The sequence below is a fragment of the Varroa destructor genome, unplaced genomic scaffold, assembly GCF_002443255.2.
Source record: "Varroa destructor unplaced genomic scaffold, Vdes_3.0 BEIS01000001.1, whole genome shotgun sequence".
NCBI classification, from domain to species: Eukaryota; Metazoa; Arthropoda; class Arachnida; order Mesostigmata; family Varroidae; genus Varroa; species Varroa destructor.
In genome coordinates this window covers 53,713,991-53,734,021 of record NW_019211454.1, presented here as the reverse complement: position 1 = coordinate 53,734,021, position 20,031 = coordinate 53,713,991, and the positions used below count along the sequence as shown (strand labels likewise).

General features: G+C 37.9%; 2 long non-coding RNA genes across 3 annotated transcripts; one reads left to right on the top strand and one right to left on the bottom strand.

The window, feature by feature from the left end:
• Positions 1–2,270: 2,270 nt before the first annotated feature.
• Positions 2,271–12,390, top strand: LOC111245755 (uncharacterized). Of its 2 annotated transcripts, none has more exons than XR_002671456.2 (4): positions 2,271–2,673; positions 3,136–3,801; positions 8,052–8,314; positions 11,512–12,390. It is a non-coding gene; the product is annotated as an uncharacterized LOC111245755 (long non-coding RNA). The 2 variants fall into 2 exon arrangements; XR_015319399.1 differs by having other exon boundaries at positions 2,573–2,673; positions 3,411–3,801.
• On the bottom strand, positions 9,749–11,519 carry LOC147758815 (uncharacterized). The gene is made up of 2 exons (XR_015319401.1): positions 10,672–11,519; positions 9,749–10,475 (listed from the first exon to the last, which is right to left on the bottom strand). It is a non-coding gene; the product is annotated as an uncharacterized LOC147758815 (long non-coding RNA).
• Positions 12,391–20,031: the final 7,641 nt, after the last annotated feature.

The window sequence follows — 20,031 nt, the reverse complement described above, 5'->3', positions numbered from 1 at the left end:
TATATATATATATAAACTAATTAAGCTAATATATTAATTAACAAACTTCATTTCCCATGTGAACTTTGTTCTACCCTTACTTTATTGTATGTAACAATTTTTAAGTAGGGAAGTGTCCGAAAGTAGACAGAAAGCTGGCAATACCATTATCGGTAAAGGATTAATTATGTATGAAGATCATACAAAGCTTATAAAGTTGCTAACAATGGGGCCTACCTACCTATCCTTATCATTATAATAACCGTGATACTGAATACTTTGTTTTATAATAAGCAAATAAGCTCTTCGTGAACCTCTCGAATGACGAGGTTCCTACAGGTGATCAGTAGGGGGCATTTAAAGCAATCCATAAAGCTTTAGAACATCTATACAGTCTAATTTGGAGCCTATTCAGAGTGTTGCTATGCGCTGATTCTATCTATTTTTTATTTTTCTAAACTGAAATCTTTCTTTTAGAATCGAATGAATTATATAATTTAGAGTAAAGCGGGCTAAATACAGTGGGTTGTCTTCTGTCGATTTCGATAGTCGCTAAAAAAAAAGCAGCGCAGCTCTTTGCTCTCCGATTTAGATTGTTATATGACTATGATTTTATTTTTAAAATTAAAAACAGAAAAACTGGCTGCTTATTTTATGGGACACCGCACGTTTTCATCTTATAGCTTTTCGAACATCAAGACAAACAACATTGTGGAAACACGATCGCATATCCAAACCGTACCCAAAAGAAAGGCGATGACAACCAAAGCTGAAATACCGTATACTTTTACGTTTCATACATTTCTCATAAGCCGTCATAGCAGTTTCAATATGACCGTTATTTTATAACACGATGTGTAGAATTCAACATTTTACAGCAAAAAAAACCTAATGTCTTCTTTCAATAAAGAAGGATCTTACGATGCCTACTTCGACAACAGAGACGTGTAAGACACAGAGGCCTTCGTGTCAAACGAGTAATTTACATGTACAAGCTGTTAGATGGATTTCGATACTACTATAACCTTGAGCTAAGTGCAAAGCCAATGAAAACTTCTCATTGCGCGACTTTTCACCGTAAAGGTACATGAGTAAGGCATTTATTGGTAACGACGACGGAAAATAGTGAGTAGCCAATCTTTTTTCGCTATTTAGTTGCGATCGCACTCCACGGCCGTCATTTTTTCTCAAAGCAAGGCATTAAGGCTGCATCAATTATAACGACAGATTAAAGGATTAGCACGGCGGTATGACCGCGTTCCGCTATACTCTGTAAATTTCTGTATAATGTTTGCATCGTTTTTACATTTTTCTTATAATTTAATGTTTTGACAAGCTGCCAAATGTGTTCCTCCATAAATCAAGTCACGGCTTCAGACAGAAAAGTAAATGACTGTCAAACTATTCGAACTTCTGTGAAAAAAGTTGCCTATCGTTGCCGGTGAGCATGGGTTACAATCGTAAGACAACTAACTCTTCTTCGAAGCGTCACAGGGGGAATACGCTTTGCTTGCAACAAACTTTCTGTATCATCGCGTCGATACAACAAAACTACGTCTACTATAAGTATGGCTGACAGCAAGTACGGGGTAGGCCCGCGTACGTTTACTAGCTAGATGTACGTAGTATACGGTGTTTAAGCGGCTTTCGTCACAGGTAAAACTAACCAACGCATGAATGTCTGAGTGCTATAAACGTGCCGTTTGCTCGAACATGAACTTTGACGGCACTGTTCAGACAATTAACGCTGGACGAAGCCGACGGCCTATTAATATTGTGAGCAACTATTTACTCCTGAGGAAGCTCGATAGAGTGCCGGATACAGGAAACCCGTAGGGGAGTTTCGATATCATACGCATTATAGAACGAATGAACAAATTACGTTTCTATTATACGTAATGCAATCAAACAAGGTAAACATACTAGTCGTTGCAAGGATATTGGTATGTATTTATGTGAGTACGTTATGACGTATAGGCTATCTACCTTTGTTTCAAACAAACTCTGTAGTGCATACCCATGATTGAGCACAGAACTTGGGCCCTATACTTCTATATATAATGCATTTAGGATAACACGTTCCTGATGGCAAAACGATTTCTTCAAATTACCATCAAATACGTAGCATAGCTCGTTTCAAAATACAGAAACATAACCATCTTTAACGTTGTCCCTGTTTGCGTTCTGGCCGAATACTTGCATCGTTCTTCATTAACTGCATCGTACGAGTGGCGAATTGTGCAAAGCCGCGGTAGCTCGAAATACTGGATGCAATTTGTACGACGTACTATACGTTATAATATAGATCAGATAATAATGACACGACAGATGTATGCGCTCCCAGATAGTACTCTACCTTCTGTTCTCGGTATCTTCCGCCGGCCAATAACGTATCGTTCTTTGACAAGCGGTCGTCATCGTTCCTCTTCTATAGTGCGACATGCTGATGCTACTCGGCACCTCCCAAAAAGAGGGTAATCCAAATTTTGTCTGACGCTGCATGAAGAATCGGGTAAGCGACTGCCCGTTCACCATCGTAGACGTCAAGACATACGTGGACGGGGTCAAAATATAAAGCTTCATATCGCTGGCCGGCTTCAGTCTTTTTCAATCGTCAAGTGGATAGAGCGATAACAAAGAACATGAAGATTGCAGGAATCGCACAACGACAATGTCACGAACAGGACAAGCAGGGTCGGTAGGGAAAATCGAACTTCGATGCCGATTATTATTTTTATTTTATTACTTCTTGAGAAGGCCACCATTCCATATTGTGTACATGAATGGCGTAGTGAACCGCATCAGGAATAATACAGCTTATGTAATAAGTAAAGTATGACATTTAGTCGAAGCCTGGAAGAGGCAGTAGTTACTACGACAGCACATAGTAATGCAACGCTTTAGAGCAGGGCAGCACGCTGCCATAGGCACTCATGTGCTGAACTGTATCGCGGATCATTGTGCGGCGTGAAGTGGTCTAGCTTAGTTTTTTTCACAACAAAATATCTCCTCATCAAATGTCTCGCATTCTCCTACATTGTTTCATGAATCCAGTGTTGACACAAGTAGGTTAAACTAACGTTTTCATCAGTTCCTCGTGGCTCATTCTTTCGTTTGCAACCTTCCTCTTTAATCTTATTTTTTCGGATTTTCCAGTACCTCTGCTCTCTGTCTGTACGTACATGTGGGACTTCGATGTGAGATCATGAACGCACGACTAGAGAGTTGGGCATATATCAGTGCGTCTATTTAGTGAATCCATATACGCCCAGGCACAAACATAGAGTAAGACGTTTTAAGGAATTTTCTCTTTCACCCTACTATTTATTCACGGTGTAACTCAGTGGTCTCTAATGTGCGGCAGTCGATTCCACCGTAATAGATATCTACCTCGAGCTTCGTTGTGATCTACTAAACATTTGTGTGTTTAGGAGTCACTTCGTTTATAGACACGGCGACGTGGAAGCTGACGAACCAAACAGACTACCGACAATAGCCTTGGGGACGTTAGAATTCTGGCAAGGATAGAGCCAGACAAACCGATACCAGCGTTAGAGAAAGATGCAACGAAGACGTCAGATAGGAAGCTCACAGGCGGGTCTGTTGAGACAAAGGAAGTCCTAAAGCAGGGAAAGAAGTCGAATGCAGTTTATCTTCAGAGTAAGCCTAATAAACGAGGTAGTTAATCGAAAGGGAAAAAGATCGGTCCGGAACAACGGGCAAAATAGGAAGACAAAAATGAAAGGCAAGAAGACAGCGAAAACGCGTGACGGTCCCAGCGGAAACAAGCAGCGGATTTTCACAAAGGATTCTACTATTCAGGTGAGAGTCCTTTAAAAAAAGAAGCTTAGTACTTTTTGCGAATTGGGTACCAACACGCAAAAGCAGTTAGAAATAGGACAGTCCAATTTTTCAGGAGGCGTTTCCACTTACGATTCCTTTAGGTCCTTTTTGTCTAGTACAAATACTGATGTATCAAATAGGTTGAGCCTGACAATGTGCTGACCAGTTAGCGCATGTATTCTACTGGTCATACAGAAGAATTGGTAGAGCAAAGGCAATCTATTTGGACAACCAATTTTACTATTGGGAACAGCGTGGCTGTAGAAGAAGGTGCTGTCGACCTTCTGTGGAGCTTTAGGTAAAATGCACGCGTAAATTCTCGAAATCTTATAAGGGTTCCTGAAACAAAATAGCCATGATTAGACGGGTCGGTTTCAGTTTTAGCGTTAAATAGGTTTATTCCTGAATAAGCTGTCATAGCTCAAATCGAAGTACTTTCTGCTTTTCATATGCCTACATACTCTAGCGCCGTACTTATATAATGTATATCTCTCTACACTAAATACATTTTGCACACAATAAGATGTTTACTAAAGAACATAGCTTCAGAGTTCTTTAAAGTTGAGACTTGAAAGGTTGATTAAATAGCCATAAATTAGAATGTGTTATATGTACATACAAAGACACGTCTATCGACATCTGTTTGCATCATCCATATATATATATATATATATATACACGGAAATTTTTCCCGTATTCTACAGACGCCCCGGTGACGTCATGCAGATAGATCATATCCCGAAATAGCAAAAAGCGACATAATGTTAGAGAAAAACAGAATATGAACGTTTGTCTTCTGTTACATTTACGTACGTATCTATATATCCTTATATAGCTCTCTCAGCTCTTTTGCGCCGTTTTTTGTGAGTCTTTCTTTCTTTTTGTGAGTTCTTCACCTCGATTCTTGTGAGCGAATCGTGAGCTCCAAAGACTAATCCAAGCGACACACCACGACGATGATAAGATGCTTGTTGTTTTAAACACGAACTTGTTTGACTCCAATATATTGAATCTGCAAAATTTGCTTTTCTGCTGGCTGCGGCCAGAATCCACCAAATTCGGTGGTGCTCCATCTCTATGTAGATCTTCAATGATTGGCGTGACACGCTTAGAACTTCCAATTGGTCTGAATGAGAGAACAATGAATGAGGGTACAACGAGCACTTTTTGTCTATTCACTTTCGTTCATAGCCGTTTTAGCTATATGTAGCATTGTAAGTATAGTAGAACTGGTGTACCATTGAATAAAATAGGTCTATTTATTAATATTATGCTACAATTATAGCATTGTTATACAGTTACAAGACTTTTGTGGTGTAAAAAAGATTTGTTTTGTGCATTAAAAATCATTTGGTAGTGTTCTTCTTATATTTTGACTAACATACGTTTAGAAAATACTTTTCATATATATTCATATATATATATATATATATATATATATATATATATATATATATATATAAATATTCAGAAAATTAGAAAACATATTTAAGACCTTAGCAAAGACTCACTTGTGTAATGTCAGTCGAGTCCGTATGCGCGTCGACGGTTTATTTTTTTATGTGAAAACACATACTCATATATTAAAATGTGTTACGGTTGAATTGCGATAATTCAACCTACCGATAGATGATCGCTAAACTTCTCCTCTAGGGCTACATTTTTCATGTAGCAAACTTTTTCGTAGACAATAATTTTGTAACTTGTTATTTTCATTGTATCAGTAGTTAGATGCCTGACGATTGATTCAATGTGCATTATGTATAATTATTATAATTTCGTTATCAATTACCCCCAATTTTTTGCTGATATATATTCTGTTTTCAAAATCGAAACCTACATCAAGAAGCATGCTTCACTTTATTTCCGTCGAAGAGTTTCTGTCGAAGACTTATACGTTACTGTGACGTCCTCAGTGAATTTATAAGTGGCTGTATTGGATTATGTGGTTTCATACATTAATTCATTTGATGTTTGACATCCTTACGTCAGGCATAACACCGAACGAGGTCGTTTTGATGTTAGGATACATTTTGTTAACAAAGTTATAGAAAAACAATTCTTCCCTTGAACATCTACCGCTGTCACATTAAACTCAGTTTCAGAGTAATCATTTGCCCGAACATAAGACTCTCAGATGTCTGCTTTTAGGTAAGGAGCATACAGCGCTTAACCCAATAGACGATGCTGTGCGCTTACGCCACACGTAACAGTCGTTTTCAATAGAAATATTACAACTTTTACAACACTGCGTTCCCCCATGTTGTTTTTCCTTTCATAGCAGGAAATGATAGCTACGAGCGAGACGTATTCACTAGGTTACTGATATGGTAAAGTTGTTTAGCCAACAGCTTCCACTATTGGTTGATTCCATCAAACAGAAGATCTTTACGTCATGCTATCTTTCCAGCATTGGTTACGCCAGTTTTTAGCCCAGCTATCAACCAATCATTATAGTACAACATTGTACCAAGGCGGTCAACCAAAATGGCACTCTAATTTAAATTAAGTTAAAAAAAACAGCCGTTCGAGGAGCGCGTATGAGAACACTATAATCTAGACCAGTAGCACCGACATAAATCCCAATACCGTCTTAATTTCTAAACATCGAAATGATATAATTGGGCTTGCTAATGGCATGTGGCAGTAGCTGCTGCAAGAAAACAAGTACCCCGACCACCTCTGGTTCAAATCTTGGCGCCGGCGTATTATAATCAAAGATTTAAGAATAGGAAAAAAGGAAAGGCTAATAACTACAGAAGCCGCTGATGTGATTACCCTGCCGCCGGTTGAAGTAATAGCAGACAGAAACGATAAGACCCTATCTAGTATTTTTTGAAGCAAAACCGAGTGGTTTTGCTTCAAAGGGAGGCCTCCGAGAATCAGTTTGAAGTATAACTTAACATATAAATAAATGAAATACCAAACAGACAGCTGTAAATACGTGAGTAATTAACCAGCTGTTTACGAAATTAGAATACGAGATTTTTGACTTAGCATAAGCATATGGCACGGTATTTTGCGTTAGCTGAAACAAAGGGCTTCGTCTAGAAGCAAAACATACACATATGCAGAAAAGAGGTTTGTATTAGGGGAAGAAGATCGCTGATAAAATACCACAAAAACGAAAGAACGCGTGGTCGCTCTTTAGGAAGTCACCAGCGAACTGATTGGGCATGGACTTTGAAAAAACATTTGATATGAACCCTAAATTTAAAAGCGTCTATCAGTGAGAGCTCTGAATAGAGCTGCGCTATATGTGAGAACCTCTTGTCCTCTATAACTTCGGAGTGTATACAAATAACGCACCGTACAGTCAATACAATTGATTCTGTATAAGGTCCAAGTTAGTTTATTTCAAAAGTAGACCTTCTTTGTGACGCGGAGATTGTAATGCTAAGTGCAATTTTTCCAATATTTAATTTTATTGGTATAATTATACTTTCTTCACGCCAGCCTCAAAAACGTCAATCTGCTGTTGTTTTCTTTGTGTCAGCTTGTAGTAGCTAAATAAAGGGGACAAATGAGCTGGAATAATCCATCAGTCAACGATCCGCATCGAGAAGAGCGACGTCTCATGTTTTGGCTACAACGATCTTTGCAAGGACTCCAGATTCTGTGGTTAACTTTCTTGCTTCTAGCACAGAAATCAAAAAGAGTAAACTTGTTATAGTACGTTCAACTTGATCATAAACTGGATACGGCTTAATAATGTCTCGGATGTAAGAGAAGCAGCCACCAACGTAGATCCCGGTTAACTATCGTGACAATGTTTGCTTATAACGGTTTTTGGTCCTGTTTATACCCTAGTTTTCTGAACTTTTGAAGCATTACCATAGTAAACCATGGCTCACAGCTAATATGGTTAGAAACATAGCTCTAATAGGAATTTTGGTCGCCAGCTTTTCTCTTACTACCTAAGAGCTGGCTTTTTCTATTCTAAATAGTAACCAGTTCGCGGGTGAAGCCCATATAAATTTTCATCTACGGGGTATACTGCTTCACAACTAGTCTTGACTTTGATAAAATAGTTTCACTATATATCTTGGCAACAACTTACAATTAAAAGTAACCAATTATGAAACAGTGTTAATCCTTTAGACTATTTTGTTGCGATATACTTTTTCTATTAATATTATCCATATATTAGGGTGAACGACCATGTATTCTACACTATCATACTATCAATTTGGAACCATCTATTTTACACACAGTTCTTTTGATTCCAGCCGAAGCGTATCGACGGATACGATTTATTCCTAGCTTTCCTCGTACCAATGATCCTGTCGATGAGGAAATTCATCAAAGGAGACGACTGATCATCGCGATGTGCAACAACGGCGATGACCATGATTCAACAGAGGCCCTATCTTCCCCCACAACAGAATGACTTATATCTTTATGTGACACTCTACTAATCAAATTCTACATGGGAGTCGACAAAACTCATGCGTGAGGAAGCTCATTTTTACTATGATTTTCTACCTAAAAGGTAAGATTTCGTTTTCGTCACTAAGTCGTTTATCGGATTTAAGGCATAACTCACACAGACTTTACTATATCGCTATTTTGGCTTGACAAAAATTTGCTAACGCATAAGATACCTGTACCCCACAAATACAACAGTTAGATGAAAACAAGAGGGTTATTAAAGAGAATCAAGATATATGTAAATAAATCATCGTCTTTATAAAATGATTGAAGTATCGTAACGTGCGCAATGAAATAACGTATCTCACACGTATAGGTTAAAATTGTATCTATTGAAGGGTATCTTTAGAAATCTAGACTTTAACAAGAACACCTTCGAAGCGAGCTATATTATCATGCGAACAATGTGCCATTCTCCAATCTGACTAGCCGCTACATAACAGGAAACCAGGAATGATAGAGCTGATTTATAATAATCCCGCCTGTGAAAAAACGATTTACGTGCCCGACGCCAAACGATCACTTCTAAAATAATGTATTCATCTCGTCGAAGGAAAGCAATTTATATCTGGAACTCTTTGGACTTCATCTATGTTGTATCCATATTAGACCAATTACCGAGTCCGTTATCAAGTGAGCCTTATGTAAACATAACACGCACGCTTTTCACGAATGATGCCTGCAGACACGATGCAGACTCAAAAATAAAGTACGCTTTTGTGCATCGGCACCGTTGTTTTCTGCCTATTACTCTGCACATATAAGATCTCGAATTGGGCAAATATAATTATTGGATCTGCCGCATAGGGAAAAAATAGCGTTTTCGTTTGGGGAGATAACCGTAATCGAGCTAGATTGGCTCTCGAAATATAGCATTTTTACAAAGACACGATGAATATTTCGAGCTTTTCGTTCATGCTGCCGTTTAGCGTTACTTTAGACGGCTGGCTATCAGCATGAAACAGGGCGTGTCTACGCTATTTAGAGAACTGCAGAATGTACCACGCCTAACCTTAAACACATCGTTCAAGAAATTAAAAAACAATTAGGTTAGGTAACGATCATATGCAGGCTTATTTGTTAGCCGGCAAATTGCAGATTTGTACATGTTTGGCGCTTACAAATGCTGCCATATGACAAAATTTGGCATTCAGCGATTTATTCAACGCATAGAACGTCCATCTTCTAGAGTGCATCAGTTCGTCTACCATAATTAACGCATAGGAACTATTAACTTACTCAAAATTAAAAAAACAATCGAAAAATGTAATTTGACCTAGTTACCTTACGATATAAGTGGCATAACACAATGTTGGCCGCCATTCTTAGCATAAAAGAAAAAGTAATTTTTTGCGGTGATACCGAACCTTCAGTGTGACTGACTCTCATAAAATCCAAGTGCAGTTTTTCCCACCCATATAAGTTTATTTTCCCATTTCTAATAAACTTTAGAAAAGGGTAATTGTTACTAGAGAAAATACAGTGCTGCTCTATATTTGTTTGCCTAAATTTTTATTATTAATATTACATTAAATTATTGCTGCGATGTATTCGTCGCTACGTAACAGGCTACTGCTGCTTTAACCTCAGATATAGTGCCAGACTCTGGACCTTTTTATTACCCACGTACTTTAGGTTCGCGAATGTATATGATATTTTTGAACCCAATATGCATTTTTGTATTGTTTATGTCCATTGTCTCGACTATATTCAGTTCCTGCGCTCCTAGGACTGCAGCGTTGATACACATATTCTACTTACAACAGCAACATTACGAGCTTCAATACTCCGGCACTGGGTATTTCCACCTTGCCAGGTATTCTCAATTCCCAGTATAGTAGTAAAAAAAGAAGGGTACCGCAACGGCACAGCTGACCCATTGGGCACCAAAATTCGTATAGCAAGTACGAAGTCATAACATCTATGTGATTTTCGTATCGGTTGAGCACAGATCGGGGAAGCCCATCTTTCAGTCAGGGAAAAACGCTAATCTTCAGGAGAAATCCCTAAATGATGATCCGCACTGGTTCGTGACTTATACGGAACACCCGTACTTCCGTTCCGCCAGAACGCCTTGTCCTAGTTAGATTTTTCACCGCCTGCTAAGCACGTTACGTACGCTACAGTCGGTACTTGAGACACTAGCAAATTTCTTTCGGTCAGTCTCTCACAGTAAATACATAATGAAGCCGCTCGGAAACATTATAGAGTCGTCTTTGGAGCTGAAAGAAAAAAAATTATACAGTTATGCCAGTCGTACCGTTATAATATTCTGGTTCTTACATACAATTATGTTTAGCCCATACGTGGACACTCAGTAACCAAATCGATAGCTCTACATATACTGAAACGTCAAGAACTTCAATAAATGAAACAATAATGTAATTCTTATTTAACAGCTTTGATCAGGCATCTTACCGGTATCTCAGTAGGGTAAACAGATCTTTTGCATACAGCAACAGCCATCCCCTGTCGAAATATCAATGTTTGTTATGCATGCTTCGAAGAGTGTAACATGCGTGATTTAAGACGAGGACTACGTGATACCGCGTTGCACGTCCGGTGCATGGGCGGCATGCAGTGGCGAAACGTCTTTGCTTAAACATTTTGTCCCTCCGAAAATGGACAGAATACTTCAGCTTGTAAACTTTTGCTAGCCAGGCTCTTCTGGTAAACCTCTCTTTCGTAACCTGCGCTAGGACTTTGCGGTTGGGTGGATCGTCGGACTTACATGTCTGCTTGCACCTGATTCTATATATTGGATTATACGGCAACTAATGCCAGTAGATTGGTATCTACAGGCTAGCGCTGTTTATGGGAATTACCATCTTGACCTTAACCTGTATATGGCATAGATATACGTATTTTTACAATCAAATATTCATAACTTTTCACATTAGATCGAAAATACCATCTACCATGACATTGGTCGTATATGTATAGGCAGATACAGAATATCCTATAGTAAGTTCGCGTAGGCCGATAATACACTTATCTCAGCAAAAGATTCAGCAGAGCATAGTCAATGGAGTCAGTGTCTATAAAAATAGAAAACGCTATCTTTAAGAAATTTGAAATTTACTTAGTAATCGGATTGCAGAGCTATGTACAAAGTACGTAGAGGAAAAGTGCGTTATAGTACAAGTTTACCGCTAAATCCACACACGATCTGATTATGGTGTACTTTGCAAGATTACCAATGGCAACACTAATTATTATGAAACAGTAAAAATTTAATTGCTTTGTATGTTTTTACAGACGACACAGGGCGGCCCAGTGATGTCAATGGAAAAAACGAAGTTGATTTTTGAATTGAGTAGGAACTCAGAAACGGAGTTACTTGTAATGTAACATTATTTATGCCAACTGCCTCTGAGAGGGTAGCTACCATAAAATTTCAAAATGTATCCATTCATGCGATACTCCCGGTATCCCGTTTCTTAGCGCCTAACTAGTGCGCGTATAAGAGTGCGCACCCTCTGTTGTAAATACAGACTCAACTTTGGGAATTTCCATTAATTCTCTCAAAAATATAAGCTCTGCGTTAACGTAAGAGTCCTATCACAATACACTGAAACTTTTCAAACCCATTTGTTAATACCTTTTTAACCCATGAATCACGTGTCATCTCGTGTATTGCATGTCTGATCTACCTTCTGGAGATTTAATTAGACTTTCTTGAAATTTGGCTGAAGACCACAGAATAAAAGCAAAGTAGAGTCACAATTCAAGTCATCGTACATCTGTAGGCAATGGACTGTAATAGGCAATGATTCCTTAGTTTAATGAGATTATAAAGCTTATTATAATTAACTTTGTATCGCTTCCTGGCGTTCCTAAGGTTTAATAGTTAATATTTTTTTTATTGACGTACAGATCTTGCTCTTCATTCATTGTGCAACGCGATTATGTAAATCTGAAGATTACGCACTAACAACTGTCGTGTCTCTAGAAAAATAAGGCAGTGATACTGTCTTTGCCCACGTACCAAAAAATAAAATAAAAAATTATCAAACTTGATAGTAATAAAGATGTGGAAAATTCTTGCTTACTCACCCTGAGCGATTTTGCTCTCAGTTCAATAAAATCTGAAGTAACTATTAAATAAAATTGAAGCTATCTTATAGGAATTTATTATCACTAGCATTTTTCAGGAATGCTGATTTCATTCATTCAAAAGTATCATACAAAACGGTTCGATTTTTCGACCAAAACAAACAAACGGTTCGACAAACCACCGGTTGTTTTATTGGTACTTAGTTTTATGCTGTAAGTATTATTCAAATCAGGACACGTCTATCTATAGGTTAGTGTGTTATTACGATTTCCTTGAATATAAATACACGCTAAAACGTGGAACTTCAAGACCAACAGAAGCGTAAAATTGATCTGAAACAATTGGGCTGACCTTAGCCAAACTTTGGTGCTAATCAGAGTTTAGCCGTTTAAATTCATCAAAAATATTAGGAGAAACATCCTTGCGTATTGTTATTATACCAGTTATCTTTCTGGGCAAAACATCCAGATCCGCACTATGTAAAAACATAGTTCTAATTAAAAACACATAAAGTAAAAAGGTAACTTCTCCTTGTTACCAAAAATCCTTACATGAATGAGTCAGTCGTCAACTTATTTTTTTGCCGATTTTTGCAAATGCAATTCTACAACGAAACGTAGCGAATTATATTCTCCGATTGTTCAAAAGTTTTCGAGTAGATCTTCAAATGGGACAATAAGAAGTTTAGCTTTCTTTTGCTTTTCGTTGTTTTGTAAACAGCTTCCTCTCAAAATATAGATGTACATAAGCGTCAACAACGACAGACGTTCTCAAATACGGTGTCATCATCAACGATTTTAAACTCAGATTTTGCCTGATGAATACTAGCAGGCTCAAAGAATCGCTAAAAATATTAATACGTCTTGATTATCTTTATCCCGCACAGAAATCGGATCTTCGGAATCTTTCAAATCAGATCACACAAAAAAGCTAACCAACTATAGAAAAAAAGCAAACCCAATTTGTAACAGCTCGGCTTGCTCCGCCGAAAGACCATCACATCGTAAGCCACTTGTGTACCTTGACAGGGTGTCACAGCCGACCTAATCGGTAGGGTGATTAATTGACTACGAACTAACAACATAGGCAATGAGGAGAATCGCAGGCAGCGTTCCGCCGAAATATAGGCCCTGCTTAAGGCCGTCACCTGTCTGACCGTATCTGTTAGCGTTCCTTTAAGCCTTGTGCCCAAGCGGTTTTTTTCCAGAGAACATGGTTTGTTTGTCTGTTTGTTTAAAGTAGGTGTCATCAGTATCCCTTTAATTCTAGTTAGAAGAATGAATTGTCTGAGACTACGTTTGAGCGCACCGAAAATTTTGCTAAAGCGTCTACCTAACGAATTTTCGAATATTCGAAATTTCGACTTAAATAATGTATTAGTATGAGCTAAAAGCCCGCCTTAGAATTTATCTAATAACGCGCATAGTAAGCCACAATCGGTGATGATTATAACAAGCCACGCGTGAAGCGATATCTGCGTTCTAATAGGTATTTACATAAGTAACGAAACGCCAATTGGCGATATCTTCTATTTAGATAGTAATTGAATATATACATAATTACTATGCAGTAAACTTGACCCATTTTCGAGTCAGACCCAAAAACTACCGCACCGACAGCAAAATTCAAAGTTCTTTGAGCTGCATAGAAGCCTTTAGCGAAGTCATATGCTATTTAGACATTATAACAATAAGCTTAGAGTGTTTTGGTCGTATCGCGAGTGATTTAAGTTTGGCGCACAATGACCACTGACCTGCGGAACTTATTAGTAGCTGAAAACAGAGCCTTTTCTCATAACAGGCACGGGAAACGACAGCAGCTCTTACCCAAATTATAGCAGAGATCTCACTCAGATGTGTGCTATCTGGTCACGAAACTTCAATGTCTTTGTTGACGTACTGCGTATTAGCGAAGGGCCTAATATAATGCCATAATTTAACGCAGTGTTGTCAGTTTTAAAGATATGTGAAAGTAAGTAAATTTTCGCGTAGGCAGGAGTGAAAACAGCACGTTGCATGCACGAGAGGAGGCTAAAAATAGGCGTGAAGTAAGCTACGTCGTTTTATCGGGTACCTATTGATGAAGTGACTTAAACTTATGGCATCAGTTATAAATCTGACAGACTTGAGGCAAGATATCTAATATATTCTATATAGAAGTCACAATACCTGATATAGACTATGCAAGATGTCGAAACTCAAAATAATAATTGCAACATAAAAATGCAATGAGTAGGTAATAATATACCCTGTTACGATTAGTGTTAGCGCTGTGAAGTTAGCGATCACAGTATGATAGTACAGATTTTCTATTAGAAAAAGTCTCAACCTAGCTATTGAATTTGCCTGTTGATATCTTAAATCCGTTCAATATAAAAAAAACCACAGACGAAAAATCCGTTTTCTAAATCGGCTTTCAGGTTGTGATGATCGATGCAGGCCAACGAACCACTATAAAAACAAATTCACTTATATCTATTGTTGTTATTATTACTATTATTGTTTTTACAGCAGTCGTTCATTTAGCAGGCTTAGAATAAATAAATAAAATGTGTGTTATTAACATAAGAATTATGATTTTGAAATTATTTCACGCCACGAAAATCAGTGAATCGAAAAGGACTTTTGATTTTGCCTAACAATCCATTGTTAGCTTGTCCTGACAACAGATTATTTTATACACTTTACATTATATTGCGGCACAGAGACTACGAGACTGAAGTTCTAGTATCCGCTGCATGTCCCAACTAAGCTAGTTAGCATGCGCAAACCTCCTCCTTGTTTATATGTTGATTCGCATAGAAGCCAGCCTTTCTTACCCAGTCGACCTCATCGCGCGTTAGGCATGTCAGAGCGTAGTTAATGAAGCTCTGCTGGCCCGAGCTTTCCGATGACAGCAGCTGAGAACGCACGGTTAGATCAGACAGTCAAGGGATGAAAATAGGTCACTCGACTTGCCCACTGATGCCCACTTGTGAAAGAGGCCCGTAAATGTGCAAAGGTAATGAAGATAACTTCCCCAGTGAAAATACCTACCAATGGACTTACTTACGTATCATTTGAGTGCTTCACTTGGGTCTCGCAATGGCTGAAATCATACGAAAACTCGTAGAAATCAATAATCATTGAAACTCGGTTACAGCAAAGTGGGTTTCTATGTGAATGACAATCAGTCTTTGTCAAACCAGCTAATGATAAAGCGGTAACCAGCGCAGTGCACAAAGCCAGCTAAGTAAATAAAAATAAGATACAAAATGTACATATGTACAATACACTATCGCTCACTACTATCTCACAGTCTTTATGTGTTACAATGTAATAATAAAAAAAAAAAAACGAAGTGGTGCCTCCATTATTATCGTCATATTGTTCTAACTAACTTTATTCTAATAATCAAACTAGTTTTGGCACTTTGAACTCTTGGGGGGCGTGCCCGCGAAAGGCTATATCAAAAGGACCTTAAAGGATTAGAGTGCCTAAATCTGAATACATCATGGCGTTATAGCTGAAACCTTAATAAGAGAGAGGAGTACGTTTTTGCGTAGTTCGGCTACCTAAAGAGCCCAAGTACGTGAAAAGCCCTAGTACTCTGTCTTGATTCTGGTAAAATGCCTAGGACTAATGTGAATCGATCATGATTCAAATTGAGTTTTGTCAGACGTCTTAAGACTTTGGTTCAGCATGGATAATAATCTCGTAAGGGTACGTACGAAATAGGATGGTGCCTGCTTCTGACAGGTAAAGCTCGATTTTATTTATTTCCGTTTCAGGTACTGTCTGGATTAAATCACCACATAAGCACATATTATATAATTTAAGGGAACGAAAAAAGGGTGTACCATGGTTTCTAGCATACACGTATCTCTTCTGGTCCTCTAAATGGAAATAATTAATTTAGCTTTGTCACTTACAACTAAAGTAACCACGGTCCATGAGTTGCTTTTTAGATTAAGACCATGAGTGTACTTCAGGAGTGAAGGTAGCATTTTAAACTGTGTCCCTTTTTACCTTGACGTGCACACGAGTGTATACACGAATATTATATCGGCTAATAGATAATTCTGTTAGTTGTATCAGCAAAATTCTGTCCTGTATTTTTCTTACGTCACACTTCCTGTTGATAAAAACAATTACATGTTATATACTATTGCCATACACTAGAATAGACTAATATTATTTAACAACAAGATACGCTGACATTTATAAAGCAATATTTTAAAAGCATCATAAAAATATTGGATATTTGATAATTCGCATCGTATCCTACGTACCAAAACCACGCCTCTTCACGAGACTTTACATGAATAGGGCTTCCATAGGAAAGATAAGGTTAGTAGGACAAAGATTGATTTTTCATTCTAAACGTATCTAAAACATAAAAAAGACTGTGGAAATGCCTGAGCAGCGTTTCGTTTTCCTTATTCTCAAAACACTAAGCTGGGGAACGTACTCAGTTCGAGGCACAGCGTGTGTGTTAATTGAACAGACTGCTGGTGTCCACGATATCACAGCAGATCATTATTATCTCGATCCTCCGAAACAAAACAATTTTAATAATCCTGGAAACGTCACTTGTTTGTTATCTTTGCTAGTAATCGAACAAAACGCAAATTTAGCTACTTATATTGTAAAGCTCTGTCCTTTTTTCAGGACTCGTTTTTTAAGAATTTACCTAATTAATTTAGAAATCCAGTGCAAATTACATATGAAATATAGTGATTTTGCCTTTAAAAAACCACACGTAGTATTGGCAAAGTGTATCATTGACTAATTACGCTTTCTGAACTTCATTGCTATAGTAACAAATACACCTCGTGGAGAACTACTTCTCTACCTGTATTTTCTCGTTGCACTGGGTTGTTCCTCGCGGTACCCATATGGACCAACGAAACGTTATCAACCCTTATAATACCTGGCGGAACATGTTCTGAACGTTGTCTCAAGACATAGTTTTCCTTGATTAAGCCAATATCGTCAGTTATGCACATTTCCGTATATATATATATATATACATATATATATACGCGCGCTACACGTTGCTCAAAGAATCACTTAAAGAGCAATGAGTGAAGTTTGATAAGTAGCAGTCAACTGTCCGATTTTCACTTACCACTTGTTTCGCGGAAGTTCCTCAGTGATGTAGTTAAATCTTCCTAGCCGCCAAACTTATGCGTCCGGTACACTGAAATTATTTGAATACCTCGTAGGAAATTTCTGCAAAAAGATTATGTTATTGCGGAAAAAAAATATAGTAAGCTTGCTCATTACAATCTTGCGTTTTCATAGAGTTTTTGCTATAATTTGCCTGCCCAAATCAGCCCTCTCTACGGGATTCCACCTCCAAGGCTTGATGCATGATAACCGTGCTTACGCCTAAGCAGCTAATTGCTGACAACATTCTGGATTCTAACTAATTTGGTAATGGAAGCTTCCATAAAGAAGAAATACAAATATTTGGCTCAAGTCTAGACAAGACCTCAGGCGCTAGACCAGGCGGCGGTATTTAAAGCAACTGGCCGGCAGTATCAAAAAATCCCAGAGATCAAAAATAAAACTCCCATTGATACAAGAAGACGGTACGGATCTAGTGTTTCCGGACAAGATCGTTTCATTACCCTCCGATAACTATGCGCGTAACGTTGAACAAATAACGCCAAGGGCAGTACATAAACGATATTATTTTGACTTATTTAAGTACGCTCAATACAACAAATAAGCAAAAGCTTACAAATACGTAGAAGAAAAGCGGTGAATTGTGTCCATCTTTGAAATTGTTGAAAGAACACAATTTCTCTATAGTCAATATATACAAAAGCCAAAACGTCATACGATAACATAGATCCATAATAAATCACCACTTGACATGTCGTTTCTGTGCGCAATGCGGTACCTGTTTTGCGTTGCTTAATTTAAAAAAAAAAAAAAAAAAAAAACTGTCAACTATCTGCAAGGCGTCGGAAAAATCTGCTTAGACCTGCTTGTTGCCCTTCAGTATATCGATATGGGGTTATAATCCAATAAGCCTATAGGCTAAGTTAGAACGATTTCAACAAAGAAAATCCTTTTAGAGATAGCGATCATGTACAATGAACAAACAATGTATTCAGATGAAACGAAGAATATTTCGTGAACAAGCTGAAGAAAGGTTGTCTGTTGTCCGCAATGAATCACTAATTTATTTGTAACATAATCTGCAGGGCTAGAAGCTAAAATTGACGAAAAATCGACAATGACTAGAACCCTCATAAACGGACGGTTAAGCATCGTAAATCGTATTGTATTTGGCCAATAGTTACTTTGTAGGAATTCTATTGCATTCAACAAAAAAAGGAGCATTGAATTATTCTCTGGGCTTCTCACGAAAAATCTCATGTCTCGCTGACGCCTACAATGTTGATCACAGTTTTTCTTACTAGTATCAAAACTGAAGCAAAATATAAAGCAGCTTTGCCCTTAATCGTATAAGGACAAAGCGCTAAAGGGTCACGTGGAATAGTTACAGAAAAGTATATGCTTTCCATGAAGTGCTATGTCATGCCCCTTGTCCAAAACTAATCCGAAAGCTGTTTGATTGAATAAACCGGTTTTCTTTTTCTGGCCTTATAATTACGAGCAGACTGCCGACTTTGTGCACCTATTGGTTTTGTGATTAGTAATTTACTTCTCTTTAGTAACCCGCGATAACGGAATGTACGTTAACAATTGTATTTCTGCTACGAGTGCCCCTAAAGACGACTACATCTTCAACCGTTTTTCGTTGTTATTCCGGTTTCACGTATTCTCATTAAAGGTTGGCGCCTTTTTTGAACGCTACATTTCTGCCTACGCTCATTTCTTCTACCAGCAACTTGGCTGTTCCAATGAACCTTTTTCAAATGGCGAGTCGCTTAAGGTAGAGTGAGTTTAAAGGTAGGTACAACAGGAAATCACCAAAAAGACAATTCGTTAGAATTTGCGAATGTGTTAATGCTTCAAACCTATTGTAGTGTGCTTTTTCAGCATAGATTTGTTCCTGATACTTACAAAATGCACACAAACATAGGAAACCTTCGATTCTCATGGAGTGTGATTGTGAAGACCATCAACGAAGAATACGGTTAACATCTGCCTATATATAACCTGATTTTCTTATTGTACTTCTATTTGTAATTATGTATGAGACAGGTACACCTTGGAGTCAATCCTGAGAACGAGATTCAGCATAATATAAATATATTGCGTAACAAAACGATATTTGCGTTAGTTCACCACGTAATGCTACGTCAAGCAGGTAAATGAAAAAAATTGAGCTTAGATCATCTAAATGCTGAATACAAGCTCCTCGTGCACGCCATTCTCTGCGAAACCTAGAATTATTACTCCATTGAAAACAACAATAAAGAGTCATATGATTCCGACTAGACGTTTATATTCATTGCAAAAATAAAACACTTAAATGGGCCAGCTTGACTTGCCAAAACATACATTTATCTATTATGATAATCTTTTACTTCTTATAGCAACAGTCAGTGGGTCTGAACGGTTGTATAATGATAAACCTTGACTCAAAATCCACTGACACCCATCTTGGCGGCACTGTGAAAATTCACACAGAAGTGCAGTATGCAAACTCCCCTAAATTGTCGTAACCGATCCCTTGAGAGAGCGGGTTTATCTTCTCTGTCAACAACAAAGCCCCAACAGTTGAAGGGAAAATGCTAGATTATGAATACATACATATAT